General features: G+C 35.1%; 1 protein-coding gene across 5 annotated transcripts in view; it reads right to left on the bottom strand.

Moving 5' to 3' along the window:
- Window positions 1-18,448, bottom strand: part of SUPT3H (SPT3 homolog, SAGA and STAGA complex component) — a 663,195-nt gene that overhangs the window by 345,563 nt on the left and 299,184 nt on the right. The window lies entirely within an intron of this gene.

Below are 18,448 nucleotides of genomic sequence, written 5' to 3'. Positions count from 1 at the left end.
TCTTACGACCCTAGGCAAGTCACTTAACTCTGGTTCAGTTTCCACATCTGTAAAATGAGCTGGAGAAGGAAATGGCAAACCATTCCAATATCTTTGCCAAGAAAACCTCAAATGGGGTCACAAAGGGTCAAACACAACTTAAAAAATGACTGAACAACATTTATTAACTACCTATTAATTCTGGACATCAGATCCTTATCAGAGATCTGAACACAAAGATTTTTTCCCAGACTATTGCTTCCTTTTTTATGCTAACTATAGTAATTCGGTTAATAAAAAAAGCCTTTTTGCTTTTGATGAATTGCAATTTTGATCAATTTCATGTGATTAAAAACTATATATTTTCATCTGTTCCATGTTTAGTTAAGAATTCAAACCCTAACCATAGCTATGAAAGTTGTATGGTATGATTTTCATCTAATACTTTATTCATATGATTTTTAATATTCAAGACATGTATCTATTTTGTTTATTGAGGCATGTGGCATAATATCTAAAGCTAACTGTCATCAGACTGGCTTATAATCTCTTAGCAATTTTTGTCAAATGGGGGCTCTTTCCTTAGTAATTTTTATTTTGGAATTTATCAGAAACTGTTACTATTCTTCCTTGTTTAAGCCTTCTTATTGGTGTCCTCTTGTATTTTCTTAAGGAAACAGTTTTGATGATTTCAACTTTATTATACAGTTTGAGGTCTAGAAGTATCTTTTTTTTTTACTAATTTTTCATCATTTCCCTTGATAGTATATTTCTTTTTGTTCCTTCAAATAATTTTTGTTATTATTTTGTCTAGCTCTATAAAGCACCCCCTTGGAAGTTTGTGTATGTATATAACTTATATATACCAATGAATATATGTTAGTGTCACTAGTATTATTATGAATGGAACTTCCTTTTCTGATATGCCCTTCTCAGTTTTGTTATTGCTATAAGGAAATGCTGTCGATTTTTTTTTGTGGGTTTATTTTATATCCCGTTATTTTAACAAAGTCATTAATTGTTTCAAATAGTTCCTTTGCTCATTTCCTAAGATTTTCCCAGGTAAATCATCATGTTATTAGCACACAGAAATAGTTGCCTCCTCTCAGCCTATCTTTATGCTTTAAAAATCCCTTCCACAACAAATGATGCACTGGGGCAGAGAGGATAAAATAAGAGAAGAAAATATGATATAGGTATAGGATTTAAAGAAATTTAAAATACCATTAATTGAGATTAATTCCTGTCAATAAGGAGTTCCCTGAGAGCAGGCACGATCAGTTATATGATCTCCTTGATGAGAAACCATTACAATTCTGATCAACCAGAAGAACCAAAAATGACTTCTAGTGTGATAAGAATATTCTGAAAGAGCAGTTAACAAACTCAAATACCTAGAGGGCTAGTTTACTACAAGGAGCCCAAGAATCAACATTGTTATTTTGAAATATTTTTAGCCTCCACAAAACGCAGATAATGGGTTTCAACTGGATGGCTTTATATTACTGATGCTTTATGAGTGTGTTTGGTAGGAAAAAGCTTTTAAAATTAATCTTTACACAAAAGTACCTTCTAATTTCTGGCTACACATTCTTCTTGAGTACCCACAGTTGTTCATTAATGCTAGTAAGTACATATTGCCTTTTTCCACAACATGGGCTTGAGAAAGTGGATTTTCTGTACTTGATGCTTTGAAATATCAATTCCAAAACAAGATGAACAGAACTAGGTCTAGGGCTGAAACTTTCATTGCATCAATTAGACTTCCAATCTCTCTGAAAGCCACAAAATGTCACCTCTGAATAGCTCAGTGTTAATACATAAGAAAACATAACTTTTAAAGACTAAGTATTACATTTCTTGGACAAAAACATATTAATATTTATGAAATATGTATAATGTAAAAGATAAAATGAAAATTTATTTTAAAGCATTCCTGAATCCATAGTAGTTTTTTGTTATCGTGCCTTTCCTTGCTCAATGAATATCAAGGTTAGGCAGCACTGTCATGTAGCAATGTATGAAAGTTTTTGATGTCACAAAAGGATCCTCATACTCTAATAGCTGGGAAACTTCTAATCTAATAAAAAAAAAAGCAAATGACTTGAAAGAATGCACAGAAATCATTTATAGCTCAAAGAGAAACAATCTGAATAATGCTACTCCAAAAAATACTAAAGCTAGTTTCTTACACAATGGTCAGGAAGAAATTCAAGAGAAACAGGGATAATTATCACTTGTCCACTTTCAACATTATCACTTAACCACTTTCTAGGGCTTCATTAAATTGTCATTTTAAGGGCTTCACACTCTTTGGACAGGAGATGGAAGTCCATCACCAGAACCATCACAAAGGCTTTATAGTTTGGCAGAACCTGTCAAAGCTTGTGCATGGCTTTTGAGAGTCCAGTGACTTGCATTAATTTAAAGAATAAAGGTCAATATTAAAAAAAAAAGCTAGCAAAGTATTAAAAACAGGAAATTAAAAAGATTATAATCCACTTAGATGATCTCTGGAGAAGCACATATTTAACACATGGGAAGATGGGTACAAATAAAGACATAAAAAAGAATACTAGACAGGAAGTAAGGTGATATAGACTCTAGTTAAGATTCTACCCCCTAAATATGTGTGTTTCTGTGTAAGTTACTTCAGTTTTCTGGGCATCTGTGTACCAAAAACTTCTGTGTTGCACATGCTATATGAGAGTGGTAAAGAAAGTTATTGTCAAGGCTCTTTCCATTTCTGTATAAAGTCAGAAATGGAAATGCATTTTAGGAGTCCAAGAGAAGGACCCTACACAAGTCCTGTGAGCCATGGTAGTGGAAAAAAAAAATTTCACTAGTGGTTTTCTCAAGTGTTCTGCCTGACTTACCATGTGATTGAAGTCAGTTAGGTATAAACTGAAACTATCTCCTTTTCTTTTTTCTTAACACTCTTACAGGACATATTTCAATCCTATACAAAACCGCTGAGCCCAACCCCAATATATACATTATCTAATAATAACTTCTGAGTAATCAAACACAAATATTAATGTTACATGTCAGTTCTGATAAAATAATCCATTAAAACAAACTTGTTACACACAAGCCAAAACCACAAATAGTACTATTACATTTCAGTGCTTTTGAAAAAAAAAGTTAACCTTGAAAATAAGAACTGATTTAAGGAATAGGATCATAAATTGAACTAGAATAAATGAATAAGATATTCAGATAAGAAACTACTCACCAGTCACAGAAATTAAATAGTTTAAAGCAATAAACTCTTTTGGAGATACACCACTTTTTAAAAACAATTTCATTTGCATTAAAATATCACACTGAAATGTTTACACACACTGCAAAGGGATGTTTTAATTTACACAAAAGAGGAGTAAGTGAGTATAACTTGGCATAGTGCAGAGAAAGTTGGCTTGTAGTCAAGAAAATCTGTATTCAAGATCTGGCTCTGTTACTTAAAAAATGTGTGATACCTGAAGTCTCAGGTTCTCTGCATTGCCAAGATTATAAGTTACAGGCGAGTTTCTGATCTATATTGGAGGAGGAAGTTTCCACACTCTGAATTTTCAGAGTTTCATGCCAATGAAATAAGTCAGATCACAGAATAACAGGATCATAGATTAAGAGGTAGTAGAAATTTAAGACATCAACTAATATGACTCCCTCATTTCCTCAACTACAAAATGAGCAAAGTGGACTAAATTATCTCAAAAAGCCCTTCTAGTTCTTGAGGTCTATGATTCTAATACTTTTAATGCCCTATTGACCTTATTTGATTCTGAAGATCAAATAAGATAATGTAGGTCGAAGAGCCTCTTACACTTTAAATCATTATAAAAATGTCGAATAATATTATGATGATATCAATGAAAATTAGATTATAAGGACAGGGTCTATGACCTCTTTTTCGTTGTATCACCATCACTCAATTCAATGACTAGGATATTTTTTGTGGGGGCTGGCATCTGTGACTTCATTATCAGAATAAGGAACTTCTAATATGGAAATGCTCTCTAGTAATGCAGTTAATAAACTTTTCATGCTGCCTCTGAATCTATTAACCAATTAATCAATAAAACATTTATTTTTCAAAATAAGTTTTATTGATGTTTTCTGTTTCTTACATCATCATAGTATCCTATTCTCTCCCTCTCCCTCCCCAAGTCATCCTATATGACAAATAGTGGTTTTTGTTTTTTTAGAAAGAAACAAAAAGCATAATTTGATATGTTAAGAAAGTCCAATCAAAAACATTTATTAAGTGGCTACTCTGTTCCAATAACCAGCTAGGTGCTGAGCATACAAAGACAAAAATGAATTGCTCCTTGTCCTTAAGAATTTCACACTCTATTAGTGGAGTGGATAACATGTAAATAAATAATTACATACAAAATGAATGCTGGTGACTTTGGGGAGACACATTAGCATCTAGGAAGCTATATAAAAGCACCAAATAGACAATTGGGTGGGGTTGAGCTTTGAAGAAAACTAGGGATTAAAAGAGCAGAGGTAAAGGTGGAGCATCATTCAAAGGAGTATCAAGAAGGCTGGTATAGCTAGACTGAGAGTGAATGAAGGGGAATAATATACACAGTTGGAAAGATTAGTGAAAGCAATTTGTAGAAGGCTTTAAATGTCACAAAAGCACTAATATTTGATCACAGAGGAAATTCTACTGGAGCTTAATCAGGTGACAGGTTACTGACAAAATCAGACCAATGTTTTAAGAATATCAATTTGGTGTTCGTGTGGAGGAGAAAATGAAAGGGGTAGAACCTTGAAATAGAATGACCAATTAGGAGGCCATTGCCAATAATCCACAAGAAAGGTTTTGAGGACTTGGATTGGGGTGATGGCCATATGAGAAAAAAGAGAGGGATAGATATGAGAGATAATGTGAAGACAGATTCAGTAAGATTTAGCATCTGATTGGATATGTGAGGTGAGAGAAAGTAGGGATTCCGACCACAAGGTTGGAAACCTGGGTAACTGGAAAGATCATGATGTCCTTCACAGGGAAGTCTGGAAGAGCGATGATTTTAGAGGAAAAAATGAGTTCTATTTTGCACATATTGAAGTAGAGATGGTAGGAAAATAAATAAATACACTATTTCTTGCTAGCAAATGAGCTTCAGTGGCCTGGGAATAATAGTACTGACACAATAGCTCATCACTTTCAATTTTTACATAAACGCTTATTTCCCTAACACATTTTTTTTCTAGGATCAGTCTGGTGCATTTTAGCCTCCTGGCTAATTGGCATGGTTAAGATAGACCATCACTTATTTTCTTCCCACAAGCAACCAATAGGCTTTTAAATGACAAGAATGTTGCTAGCGATGTAATGATTTTGGCAAATAATTCCTAGGCTTCAAGGCCTAACAGAGATCTCTCTAACACTATCAAAAAGGAACTTTTAGTATTAAGTCACCTTTTGAACTAAATCATTGCATTAAAAAAGTATTCTGGGGGCAGCTAGGTGGTACAGTGGATAGAACACCAGCCCTGAAGTCAGGAGGACTTGAGTTCAAATCCGGCCTCAGACCAAACACTTGACACTAGCTGCATGACCCTGGGCAAATCACTTAACCCCAACTGCCTAAAAAACAAAAACAAACAAACAAAAAAAAAGTATTCTACATTAACCATTAAGAATATAGTAAAAGACATGACAGAATGGAATGACTTATAAACAAATCATTCAATAGGCACTGTATTAAATATGTCAAAAATATTAAATTCATATGTTTAAATAATCTGACCAATCACACAATGCAAACAATATAAGGGATGCAGATAAGGAATAATATCAAAAGTTAAGGGTAGACGAAATAAATTCTAGTTAATACCATGTAGCAACACTATAGATTAATATCTGGTTACCACAATGCTAACTGTTTTAGTCAAAATAAATGCTATAAACATCATATTCAGACTGACAAATATAAACAAACTCAGCCAGAAGATGTCATTGATATGAATTCTTCCATGCGTGTTAATGAAAAAGAATATGCCAAATAACTCACAGATGTGGACTACAGTATAATGCTATCCTGAAATTATTCCTCATATTATTTTCATATGTTTTACATTACAAAGTGGGAATGGTTATCATTTCCACTTAATAGAAGAATAAAATACCCCTACAATCTGCACATTCAGTTAAGAAAAATGGTTTCTGAAATCATAAATTTTATTGTAAATAATAACATCTAGCTTGCTATTAACAAACAAATCAAGCAAATATGAGCACCACCACCATGATTATAGTTTAAAACTGTAAGCAACCTAAAGTAGCAAACCAATGAATTAGTCTAATAAAGAAAATAGTACATCTTAGTAATTCATACTTAAAATTATTAATGGTAATCAGAGCAGACTGAATATTGTTGAGTTTTATCTCCCAAAAGCAACCCCATAGTCAACGGAAGTTCAGATTTTCTGGCTCACCAAACTTAATGACAGAAACTTCAGCCCACTTTGGGTGCAAAAATTTTTAAAACGACCCATAACATGAGATGACAGACCACAAAACAGTTCCTCAACCCCAGACTTCCTGCTCCATATCCCTGCAGCAGAAGACCCCAAGGGGCAAAATTTTTAATGCAGAAGGAGCCAACAGCCAGTAATCAGGGAATAAACAACTCCACTCCCAATTCCTTCCCTAACAGGGAATCACAGCAGCTTCAAGCTCCACCTGAAGCTAGTTATACTAGTGATAAGATAGCCAATGGGGCAAAAGCATCATTGTCATTGCCTAGCTGGCGTGTTCTTGACTACCCCTGGATTTCAAAAGAATGACTCCTCTACAGCTGGCTCAACATCCTATTATCCCACACTCTGATGCCCCTGGTATATCCCTCCACAAGGCCATCCCTCCCCCTTCTCCTATTGGTGAGTTCTTCCTGGAGCCTTCATTTTATGGAGAGGCCCAAGGCAGTCTCCTTTCATTCTCACTCCAGCCCTGTTCCAGACTTTCTCTGGAGCTCAAACTCATGCCCCTATACCAGGTACCTTCACCCTCTCACCATTAGAATGTAAGTTCCTTGTGGATAGGGAATAGTTTTGTTGTTGTTGTTGTTGCTTTTGTTTTTTGCATATCTTTATATCCCCAACACTTACCACAAAGCCTGGCACATAGGAAGGACTTTATACATCCTTTCCTTCTTTCTTTCATCAAATTTATAACTAGTAAGGCCTGGAGAGATCATCAAATTCTAGGAGGTAAAGGGACTTGCATAAAGTCACACAAGCGGTAGAGGAATCAGAGCAGGCATTCAAACCTAGGTCTTCTGATGTAAATTCAACGCCTTTCCCATTATTCCCAGAGGTCACTTTCCTGGAAAATTTTTTTCTAGGGCAAATACTTAGGATCTTAATACTGGTTTGTATGTATGTATAGCTTTAAATTAGATTATTCATAAGTGTATAGAGTGCTAGAATTCAAATCAGGAAGGCTCAAAAATTTACTACCTGTGTGAACATGTGCAAGTCACTTTACATATTTGTGTTTCATAGAGTTGTTGTCATGTGATCAATGAGATAATATTTGTTAAAGGTAAGAACAATGGGAAAGATATTAAATTTACAACAGAAGACCCCCTTTCTATTTTGGTGTTTTGTTTTATTTCTTCTTTCTTGGAGTTCCTCCTATTAGTTTTAATTCTTCTATACATCATGACTAATGTTAAAATATGCTTAATATGAATGTATAAGTAGAGCCTATATTAGACGGTATGCCATCTTGGGGAGGGGGAAGGAGAAGGAGGGAAAGAAAATTTAAAACTCAAAATCTTAGGGAAGTGAATGTTGAAAACTAAAAATAGATACATTATTGTTCTTAAAAAAAGGAAAAAAAAGAGAAAAAAGGAATATTCAAGGCACAAGCTCAAAAAAGAACAACTCCAATTTGAAACACAAACCCATGAAAAGGAAATGACTCTAAAAGCAATGCCTCAGAGAAAAATACAGTTGGATTTTGAAAAGAGATTCAAATCAAATTCCTGGAAGAGATGAAATAAAAGTTTTTAAATGGTTTTATTTATCAATGAAATGAGAGCATTTGAGGGGAAAAATAGAAAACAAATGAAAGGAATGTAAGAAAAAACTGGAAAGGAAATTAATAGCTTTGCACAAGAGCTATGAAACCTGGCCCAAGCAACAACCTTCCTGAAAATTGAAATGGACCAAATAGAACCCAATGATTCAATAAGACAGCCAGAAATATTAAAACAAAGTCAAAAGACTGAAAAAAATTAATGTATTCGATAGCAAAAACAAGTGAACTGGAAAACAGATTCAGGAGAAAAATTTAAGCATCAGTGGACTATCTGGACACCATGACCAAATAAAAGAGCTAGAACATTATATTTCAAGAAATAATAAAATAAAACTACCCAGATCTCTTAGAACCAGAGGAGAAAGTTAATAAAGAAAGAATCCATCAATTATCTCCTGAAAGAAATCCCAAAATGAAAATTTTCAAAAACATTACAGGCAAAAGCCAAAGCTTCCAGTCAAAGAAAAAAAATGGTAAGCAATCCAAAAAGAAAGAATTCAACCTAGTCTTACCAAATCTTAAATTGTATTATAAAGCAGCAATCATCAAAACTTTTTGGTACTGCCTAAGAAATAGAAGGGTAGAGCAGTGGGAATAGGTTAGATATGCAAGACACGACAGTCAATGACTATAGTAATCTACTATTCAATAAATCCAAAGACTTCAGCTTCTGGGATAAGAACTCACTATTCAACAAAAACTGATGGGAAAACTGGAAAATGGTATGGCAGAAACTAGGCAAAGACTAACATCTTATACCCTATACCAAGATAAAGTCAAAATGGGTACACGTTTTAGATATAAAGGCTGATACTATAAGCAAACTAGGAGAGCAAGAAATAGTTTACCCGTCAGATCTGTGGAGAAGGAAAGAATTTATGACCAAACAAGAGATAGAGAACATTATGAAATGCAAAATGGATAATTATGATTACATTAAATTGAAAAGTTTTTGCACCAACAAAGCCAATGCATCCAAGATTAGGAGGGAAGCAGAAAACTGGGAAAGAATTTTCAGAGCCAGTGTCTCTGATAAAGGCCTCATTTCTACAATATATAGAGAACTGAGTCAAATTTATAGGAATACAAGTCACTGCCCAATTGATAAATAGTCAAAGGATAGGAACAGGCAGTTTTCAGAGGAAGAAATTAAAGCTATCTATAGTCATATGAAAAAATGTTCTAAATCACTATTGATTAGAGAAATGCAAATCAAAACCACTCTGAGGTACCACCTCACACCTATAAGATTAGCTAACAGGACAAAACAGGACAATGATAAATGTTGGAGATGTGGGAAAACTGGAACACTAATGCATTGTTGGTGGAGTTGTGAATTGATCCATACATTCTGGAGAGCAATTTGGAACTATGCCCAAAGGGCTATAAATTGTGCAGATCCTTTGACCCAGCAATACCACTTCTAGGTCTATATCCCAAAGAGATCATTAAAAAAAGGAAAAGGACTCACATGTACAAAAATGTTTATAGCAGCTCTTATTGTGGTGGCAAAGAATTGAAAATTGAGAAGATGTCCATCAATTAGAGAATGGCTAAACAAGTTGTTGTATATGAATGTGATGCAATACTATTGTGCTATAAGAAATGATGAGCGGGCAGACTTCAGAAAAACCTGGAAAGACTTGTAAGAACTGATGCTGAGTGAATTAAGCAGAATCAGAACACTGTACAGAGTAACAGCCACATTGTGCGATGACTAACTTTCATAGACTTGGCTCTTCTCAGCAATGCAAGGATCTAAGACAGCTCCAAAAGACTCATGATGGAAAATGCTATACACATCCAGAGAAAGAACTATGAAGTGTGAATGCAGATGAAAGCATACTATTTGCCCTCCTTTTCCTTTGTTTTTTGTTTTATTGCTTCATTCTCCTGGTTCCTTCCATTGGTTCTAATTCTTCTTTACAACATGACTAATGTGAAAATGTTTAATACAAATATATATATATATATATATATATATGTAGAGCCTTTACCAGATTGCATGCCATCTTGGGCTGGGGGGAGGGGCAGAAAATTTAAAATTGAAAAGTCTATAGAAGTGAATGAGGAAAACTGAAAATAAATAATTTTTTTTTAACTTTTTGGTGAAGCAATCAGGGTTAAGTGACTTGCCCAGGGTCACATAGCTAGTAAGTGTCAAGTGTCTGAGGCTGGATTTGAACTCAGGATCTCCTGACTCCAAGGCCAGAGCTCTATACACTGCACCACCTAGCTGCCCCAAATAAATTAGTTTTAAAAAATAAAATAAAATAAGGAGTTCTTTCCAAGGTTAAAAAAAAAAAAAGAATTCAAGGAAGTATAGTCAAAATCACACATGATTTCACAGCCACCACTACAAAGAAGCAGAGAGCTTGGATGATGATATTCCACAAGGCAAAAGATATATAGATTTACAGCTGAGAATAACTTACTCAGCAAAACTGAGTGAAATGCCATAGCAGAAAAAATACACCTTTAATGAAAAAGAGGATATCCAAGCATTCCAGATGAAAAGACCAGAGCTATGTAGAAACTCTGATGCTCAAACACAGTAATTAGAAACAAAAATGTAAAGATAAATGATCATAAGGGACTAAACAAAGATAAACTGTTTCCATTTTTTAAAATTAATTTGTTTGATTTTCAGTTCCAGTTTTTTATCTCCCTTCACCCCTACCGCTTCCCCCCCCCCCCATTGAGAAGGCAAAAACATGACACACATTGTACCTATGAAATCAAACAAAACATATTTCCACAGTAGACATGATCTGGAAAAAAAGCAAGAAAAATAGAGAAAGAGAAAAAACATATGCTTCAATCTGCATTCTACATCTATCAGTTCTCTATCTGGAGGTGGACAGCATTTTTCTTTCTGAGTCCTTTGGGAATGTGGGAGCTCACTGTATCGATCAGAGTTACTAAGTTTTTCACAAATGATTATCTTTACAATATTACTATTGCTGTATTTACTGTTCTAGTTCTTCTCACTTCACTTTGTATCACTTCATATAAGTCTTCCCAGGTTTTACTGAAAGTATCCTCTTCATCATTTCTTATAGCACAACAATATTCCGTAAGGTTCATATATCATAACTTGTTCAGTTATTCCCCATATGATGGGTATCCCCTAAGTTTCCAATTCTTTGCCACCAACAGAGTTTCTATAAGTATTTTTGAATATATGAGTTCTTTTATTTTTTTCTTTGATCTCTTTGGGGTAGAGATATACTAGTGATATTGCTGGGCCTCAACCCCATTGATGAATTAGGGGGATACCTACCCCAAGCACACGAAGACTTCCCCAGTGGAATGGGCAGATGAGAACAATTTGTTTCAACAGCCAAGAAGGTAGAACTGTGGAGCACTTAGAGCTTGGTCAGGCACCGAAGATGCTAGGGTCATCTACTACATTCTGGTCTATCACCAGTCATCTTAACTTTTGTCTTGCCATTGGATGCCAATGACTCAGGAAGACAGAGTGAAACTGACTACTTTTGGCAACTCTGCCTCATTTAAATCTAACCCATGTGCAAGTCAAGACATCATTTCTCACATTGTGATGTCACTGGTCCTCTTCAAAAATGAAGGATGAACAACAACAGTATTGCTGGCTTGAAAGGTATGCAGTTTTATGGTCCTTTGGCCCAAGCCCACATTGCTATCCATAATGGTTGGGCTACTTCACAATTTCACCAACAGTGCATCACTGTACCTGTTTTTCCATATCCACTCCAGCATTTGTCCTTTTCTGATACCTTAGCTAACCTGATAGATGTGAGATAGTGTCTTAGAGGTAGAATCCTCAAGACTTAGCAAGTAATTTGATAGGAAGAGTAAGAAGAATAGAGGATAATTCAGGTTGTGTTACTGAGTGACTAGAAGAATGGTTATGCTTTTGAGAAGAAGTAGATGAGGAAAAGGGGTGGTTTTGGGGGGAGATGGGTTCTCTTTTGGACAAGTTCAGTTTAACACATGGGATATCCACTTGGAAATGTGTAATAAGATGTGGGTAACATGAGACTATAGCTCAGGAGTGAGACAAGAACTAAATATTGTGATCTGAGAGTCATCTGTATAGAGATGATGATCAAAATCATGAGATCTGAGATCACCAAAAGACTGAGGGTACATACAGAGAAACGAAAGCCCAAGACTAAGCTTCAGGGCTTAGATCAATTTAGGTGTAGAGCTTGTAAAAGAGAGTAATATAAAGTAAGCCTTTACTTTTGTGCTACTCTTATTTGAATTCCCCTTTAAATCCTACACACAATCTAACACATTGGAGACCTTAAATTCTTTTAACATTGTGTGGGAAATTGTTTAGCACTTGAGCTATCTGTTACCCATCATTCTGGTTGCATTAACAGTCAAATTCTTTTCCTGATGAAAAGGTGTTATTTTTTAAACTGTAATATGAAGTCATTGTCGACTTGTACCTATCATGCATCCTTTGGATCATATACTATCATGAGGTGTGAAGTTTTTGGTTTGGGTTTTTTGGAAACTCAGGTGTTCTATGATTTGTAACAAGGTAATAAGTAGCAGAAATTAAATAAGAAGACAGTGGCTTTGCACAATACATCTTGTGACTTTTTTCCCATTTGACAGACAAGGGTATGAAAAATATTAAATATAGAGATTGTACTCATTAGTTAGTCAAAGGGCATATATTAGAACCTAGGTCTTTTGAGTTGTATTGCATATTTTTTTAAACTATACTACATTAGCTCTCCATAGTTAAAAAGAAATGCCCAACACTTGAAATTTACTAAGTTATTTTATTTATACCATAGCTTGTTTGTATTTCTTTTTTTCTTGATCCACATTGAATCCTTTTGACTTATATGTAGCAACTAGTTAGGAATTAGTCTGTTGTTTAAATTAAGCTTTTTTTTTTTAATAGAAAAAGCTTGAAACTAGAACATGAATTAAATTTCTGCTTTCTCTCAGAGAAGTACCTTGGGAAAGTTCTGTTTGTCCAGAGATTATTTTTAAATTACCACTGGATTTCTACTGAAGAAAGTCAAGGATCCTGAATGCTATGGATATGCCAGAGAGGAACAAGGTGTTAAAGGTAGAGGTACAGTAGAAGGTCAACATCCAGAGACATTCAAACTAAGGAGAAGGGTGGGAGAGGAGGAAGAAAACCAAGGAGGAAGCTTTTTAAGTCCCCTAAATTTGTCTGCTGATCCATCATATAGATGCAAGATATGAAAAGATAATAAAGTATATGAAAAAAGTCCCTAGTAAATGTTAACCCCGTTTAATGTACCTATATAATATGATTCAAAATTTACGGACTGGCTATAGAGGATTAAGGGTTAAGAAATTCAGCCTATGAACAAACTCAATCAGTTATTTGTTCTTTTCACTGTTTCCATCAGCTACCCTTGCCTCTGGAAATACAGAAATAAAATGGCTCACAGGCACCATCTCAAGTCCATGAGGGTAAACTTCTAGCCCCATGCAACGAGTAATACATTTGAAATGTCAGCTATAAGTTGAATCAGACTCTCCCTGTTTCCTTTTTTTCTCCCTTCAAACCCAAAGTGAAATATAACACTTAAAGATAACAAAGAAAAGATTTGGAAACACCTTGTATTGCAATATAGCATTGTCTTAGATGCTAAGCAGAAAAACCAATGTAGTATCACCTGCCTCCATCACAGACTTGGTTTCTTTTGTAGATATGGGGAAAACAGGAAGTCATGTTGCTATCATTCTACAAAATGGGTCCACAGAATATGTTTCATGGTTGCTTGGGACACCAGTTGATAGAGGGTTTGGGAATCCCATAACCCAGTTAAGAACAACTCTTACAGACATAAAAGCACAAACAGACCAGAAGGTATGTTATTTGTGACTCTAAACATTTTTCAATAAACATTGCTAAGATGCAAAAATTGTGTGTGTGTGTGTATGTGTGTGTGCGCGCGTGCATGCATGTATGTATGTATGTAAAACCTGTCATTCATTACTTTGCTATTGATTTTTGGCTTATCACAAAATCATCCATTTAGAAAAGCATTTGCTATTAAATGGTAGAAAAGGCTTACAGGAGAGTCTAATCACATTTCTTTAAAATGAACAGTGAAAAAATTGTGTTAGGGTTCTATGTTCTCACATACTATAAGGTCTTTTGTCTCATGAAGTATGAATTATTCTCCTTTGTTCTGCAGTATTTATTCAGAGATGAGTAAACTCATTTACCAGATCTGGAGGCCATATTTCTTTCTGTTGTTAACGTTTTCCTTGTTATTTTATCTGCTTATGTTCAAGGGAGTTTTCTTCTTCCTGAGATCTTTGTAATTTCTGTCTTTCCTTCCCATTTCTCCTTATTCACTTTCTTATTCTGCCCCCTCTTAAAATGATTTCCTTAGGGGCTAGATCTCAAAACATATCAGCTTTTTCCTACACTGGGCAATTCATAGTTCACCAGCTGAGATGAACTCTCTGCCCCAAATGACTTTTGAATGCTCAGAACTGGCCATAGCTGGATGTTGTGCTCTTTCCCTCAGGCTTAATAAAAGGGCTGTCCACCCTGGCATCAGCAGTTCAAAGCTTTGCTATGGGGATACTATGGGATTGAGTGGACTGGAATTTAGACCTTTGCAGCACTGGTGCTACAGGACTGTGGCCCCTAGCAGGCTTTTGCTCCTGAAAAGCTGCCACCTACATCTTAGTTATGTGTCACTGACCAAGAAAACTTTCACAGCCTGGAGCTGGGGTCTCCATAGCTCTGGAAAGAGGAAAGGGGGACTGGAGTATGGGGTTGGCTTTTTGTTGCAGATCACTAGATCTTCTAGTGAAGCCTCACTGCAGTTAGTGGAGGAGTTGGCAGAGAAGTACTAAGTAAGCTCACGGTCAGTTAGTTCATAGTTTTGGTTTATTTGGTTTTTTTAACCTTCTTTTGGATTCTGGGTATCCGAGACAATGAAGACAGTGGAAGTTGCTTTATGTTTAGCTCATTATTTCTGTTTTGAAAAGGTTTTAGAGGTTATGGGGATCAGAGAAGATATCTAGTCTCCATCTTACTGCTCATATGATCTGGAAGTCTGGGTACCACATTTTAATGAACATTATTGAACTGGAATGCATCAAAAAGAGGACAGCCAGAATGGTGAGCAGCCTTGAAATCATTCTATAAGAGATTTGGCTAAACGCCATGGGGACATTTAGATCTGACAAGATATGATTTACAGAGGACATGATAACCATCTCCTTGAAGGGGTACCCACATGGAAAAGGAATCAGACCTTTTTCTGCCTGGCACAGGAGAGAAGAACTAAGAACAATTGGTAGATGTTGCAGAACCTGATTTACCAGATTTCAGTTACCCGAGTTACCTGATTTCAGGTAAATGAAAAGAAACTTTCCTATCAGAGCTATCTAAAGGTATAATACTACACCTGAGAAGGCAACAGGTCTCCCTCCTCAAAAGACATCACAAGCAAAGCTTGACCAATTGATGAAAATATTCTAGAGTCAATTCTTACATGGATATGGTTTGGACTACAAGGACTCTATAATCCTTTCCAACTCCATGATTCTTTTACAAAATCATATAAATTGTAGTACAAAACAGATACATTATCAGAAGAAGTAAAGTCATATTGTCATTTCCTAATAAGACTATCGCCAATGAACTATGATTTTCAGTTGTATGTGATTTACACTACTCAAAGTGAAATATTTATCTGGAGACATAGGACAAGAAATTACTAATTTAGGGAACAGCCTTTAGATGGCATTTAGGTTCTCTTTCCTTTCATACTTTCATCCTTCATAGTCCTTAGTGGCAAGAGGTATGTTGGAAAGGAAATCTCCTATTTGTAATCCCCAAGGGGCTTCTTGGCACATTTTACATCAATCCACACATTCTGAGGATTATTAACCTTTCCAAGTTTAAGAAGAGGAAATAAATTTGATCCAGTCCAAATATAACTTTCAAATGACACCTCTATCCCTTAAATGGAAGATGACTTAAGGGTATTAAGAATTGGGGTTTGGCTATGGATGCTTAAACCTACCAAAATATTAAATCATTGTATCGCACAGAGGTCTAATGTGGATGTTGAAATAAAGATATAAATAATACCACACATTTCTGTGGCACTTTAAAGTTCATGAAGCAATTTCCTTACAAAATCCCCACGAAGTAGGAAGTATAAGTTATTGTCTCTAGTTAACAGATGAGAAACTGAGGCTTGGATAACTTCAATGATCTGTCCAGGGTTGGACAGGTAATAAGAACTTTAGACTTGGAGTCAGAGGACATGGATTCAAGTTAAACTCTGACACTTGGTACTCATGTAACCTTGGGCAAGTCACTTAACCTCTCTAGGATTCAGTTTCTTTATGTGTTAAAGATTAAGTCTTCCTGACCACTTTCAAATCATTCTTTTTGTACTCAAGTCCTCCTCATCTGTCTCCCACCGGAACTTGGAATTTTCCCCCAGGATTCTGACTTCTAATACAGCAACTTTTCCCTTTTCTTGCCCAAAATAAAGTTTTCTTTCCACTTCTAAGCCATTTCCAAATCAAGCTACCTTGCATGTACTTCCCAGTTTCCTTTATTGTGTTGTCTTTCATCATTAGAATGTAAGCTTCTTAAGGAAAGTGATTATCTTGCTTTTATTTGCATTCCCAGCATTTAACACAGTATTTAACACAGTACAGTAAGTAATTAACAAATGCTTGTTCATTCATTCATTTGTTCATATGACTGCTAGTTTTTGCTCCATTTCTCTCTTTATAATTTTATGAAGTATCAAATCCAGGTCTTCTGATGTTAAGGCAAGTACTAAGGAGATATGTGGTACCAAGTCAGTCTCAGGTTTTACATAAAATGCTAAAGAGCTGTACAAAATCTGAAAAACAAAGCTATATTATGTTCAAACATATGACTGTTTATCATATATCATATAGGTAAGTATTTGCATATCTGAAAAAATTCCTGAGTTTTTATGAAGATATTAGGTATCTTAAAATCATGGCCTTAGTGTATTCTATGGCTATAAAAATTTTTCTTGTTCTCATGCTTTCGCATGATTTCCTAATTAAAGAAAATTGTTTAAAATGTTGCAAAACAATGAAACAAAAAATTGAAGAACAATGTCTTTCCTAACTCAGTAGTATTCAGGTATGGATCTATAGCTGTGAACCCAAAGTAACAGATGCCAAAATAATGTCAAGTCTTGACAAAACATCTGATAAATGGACATAGAAATATCTGATGAATGAATTAACTTCTAATTAATATTCTTGGAAAGTGTTTGTTTTCCTAGAGATCAAAAATGAAATTAAATAAAAATCTGTTGGAACTTATCTGTTAAAAAGAACTGATGGGGCCACTAGGTGGCACAGTGGATAAAGCTCCAGCCTTGGAGTCAGGAGGACCTGAGTTCAAATCTGAACTCAGACACTTGACACCTAATAGCTGTGTGACCCTAAGCAAGTCACTCAACCCCAATTGACTCACTAAAAAAACAAACAAATAAATAAATGAAAATAAAAAGAATTGAATGAGAAAGGCAAGAAAATATCCCAAAAGGAGAACATTTTATCTAAACATTTAACAATGAGAGAAATTGCTATTTTGCTATTATATTAATAACCAATTATTAAACTAGGATCCAGGTATTTTCTTTTTCTCCTTTATTTCCTCATTTAGGGTCCAGCCCTTATAGATCAATCAGTCTCTGAAGGACATAGACTATCTTGGGTGGGACCTAATCCCATTAACAGACTTTACTTCTGTCTAAAGTGTAAACAGAATCCAGTCTCCATGAGTTTTTGCCCCAAGGAAATAAGACCAGTTCTTGGAACCCTCCATTAAAATTTAAGGTGACTCAGCACATGAAGGAGAAAACCAATCAGAGTAATCTGGGTATAGATGGATTCTCCTGTCCAGATTGCTGGAGGTGGATGAATCTCATGATCAAGCTATGTTCTCAGCAAGAGAAGATGAAGACTCCTAGCCCACTTCCTCATTAAATGTCCACTAATCAGAGTTGATTTCTCCTGTTAGGGCCATTCCCTTTCAAAAAAAAAAAATTAAGACATTCAGTGTCTCCATCAGGGGTCTTTGGTTAGTGAGAGAAACCACTGACTATCAATTTGTTGATTATTAGCTAGCCCAATTAATAAACTAATCATTAATTACTCAGAAACTCAGTCTTTCAAGTTTTTCATTCATAATGGTACTAAGTACAATCCATGCTCAGGGTCTTCTGTAATTTTTTGTCTGCTTTTTAAAAGTTAAATAAAACATACAGATTTTTTTTTTTCATCAAACTAACTTTTTAATATTAGGCAGAGAAACAGTTTCACAAATAATTATGAAAGGAATTAAATTATTTTTCTAGATTTCCTTCTTTCTTCATATATAAATTTAGAATA

This window comes from Vombatus ursinus, unplaced genomic scaffold (assembly GCF_900497805.2).
Source record: "Vombatus ursinus unplaced genomic scaffold, bare-nosed wombat genome assembly UNPS02014826.1, whole genome shotgun sequence".
NCBI classification, from domain to species: domain Eukaryota; kingdom Metazoa; phylum Chordata; class Mammalia; order Diprotodontia; family Vombatidae; genus Vombatus; species Vombatus ursinus.
The sequence above is the reverse complement of the archived record's forward strand: the minus strand, read 5'-3'. Positions and strand labels throughout refer to the sequence as shown.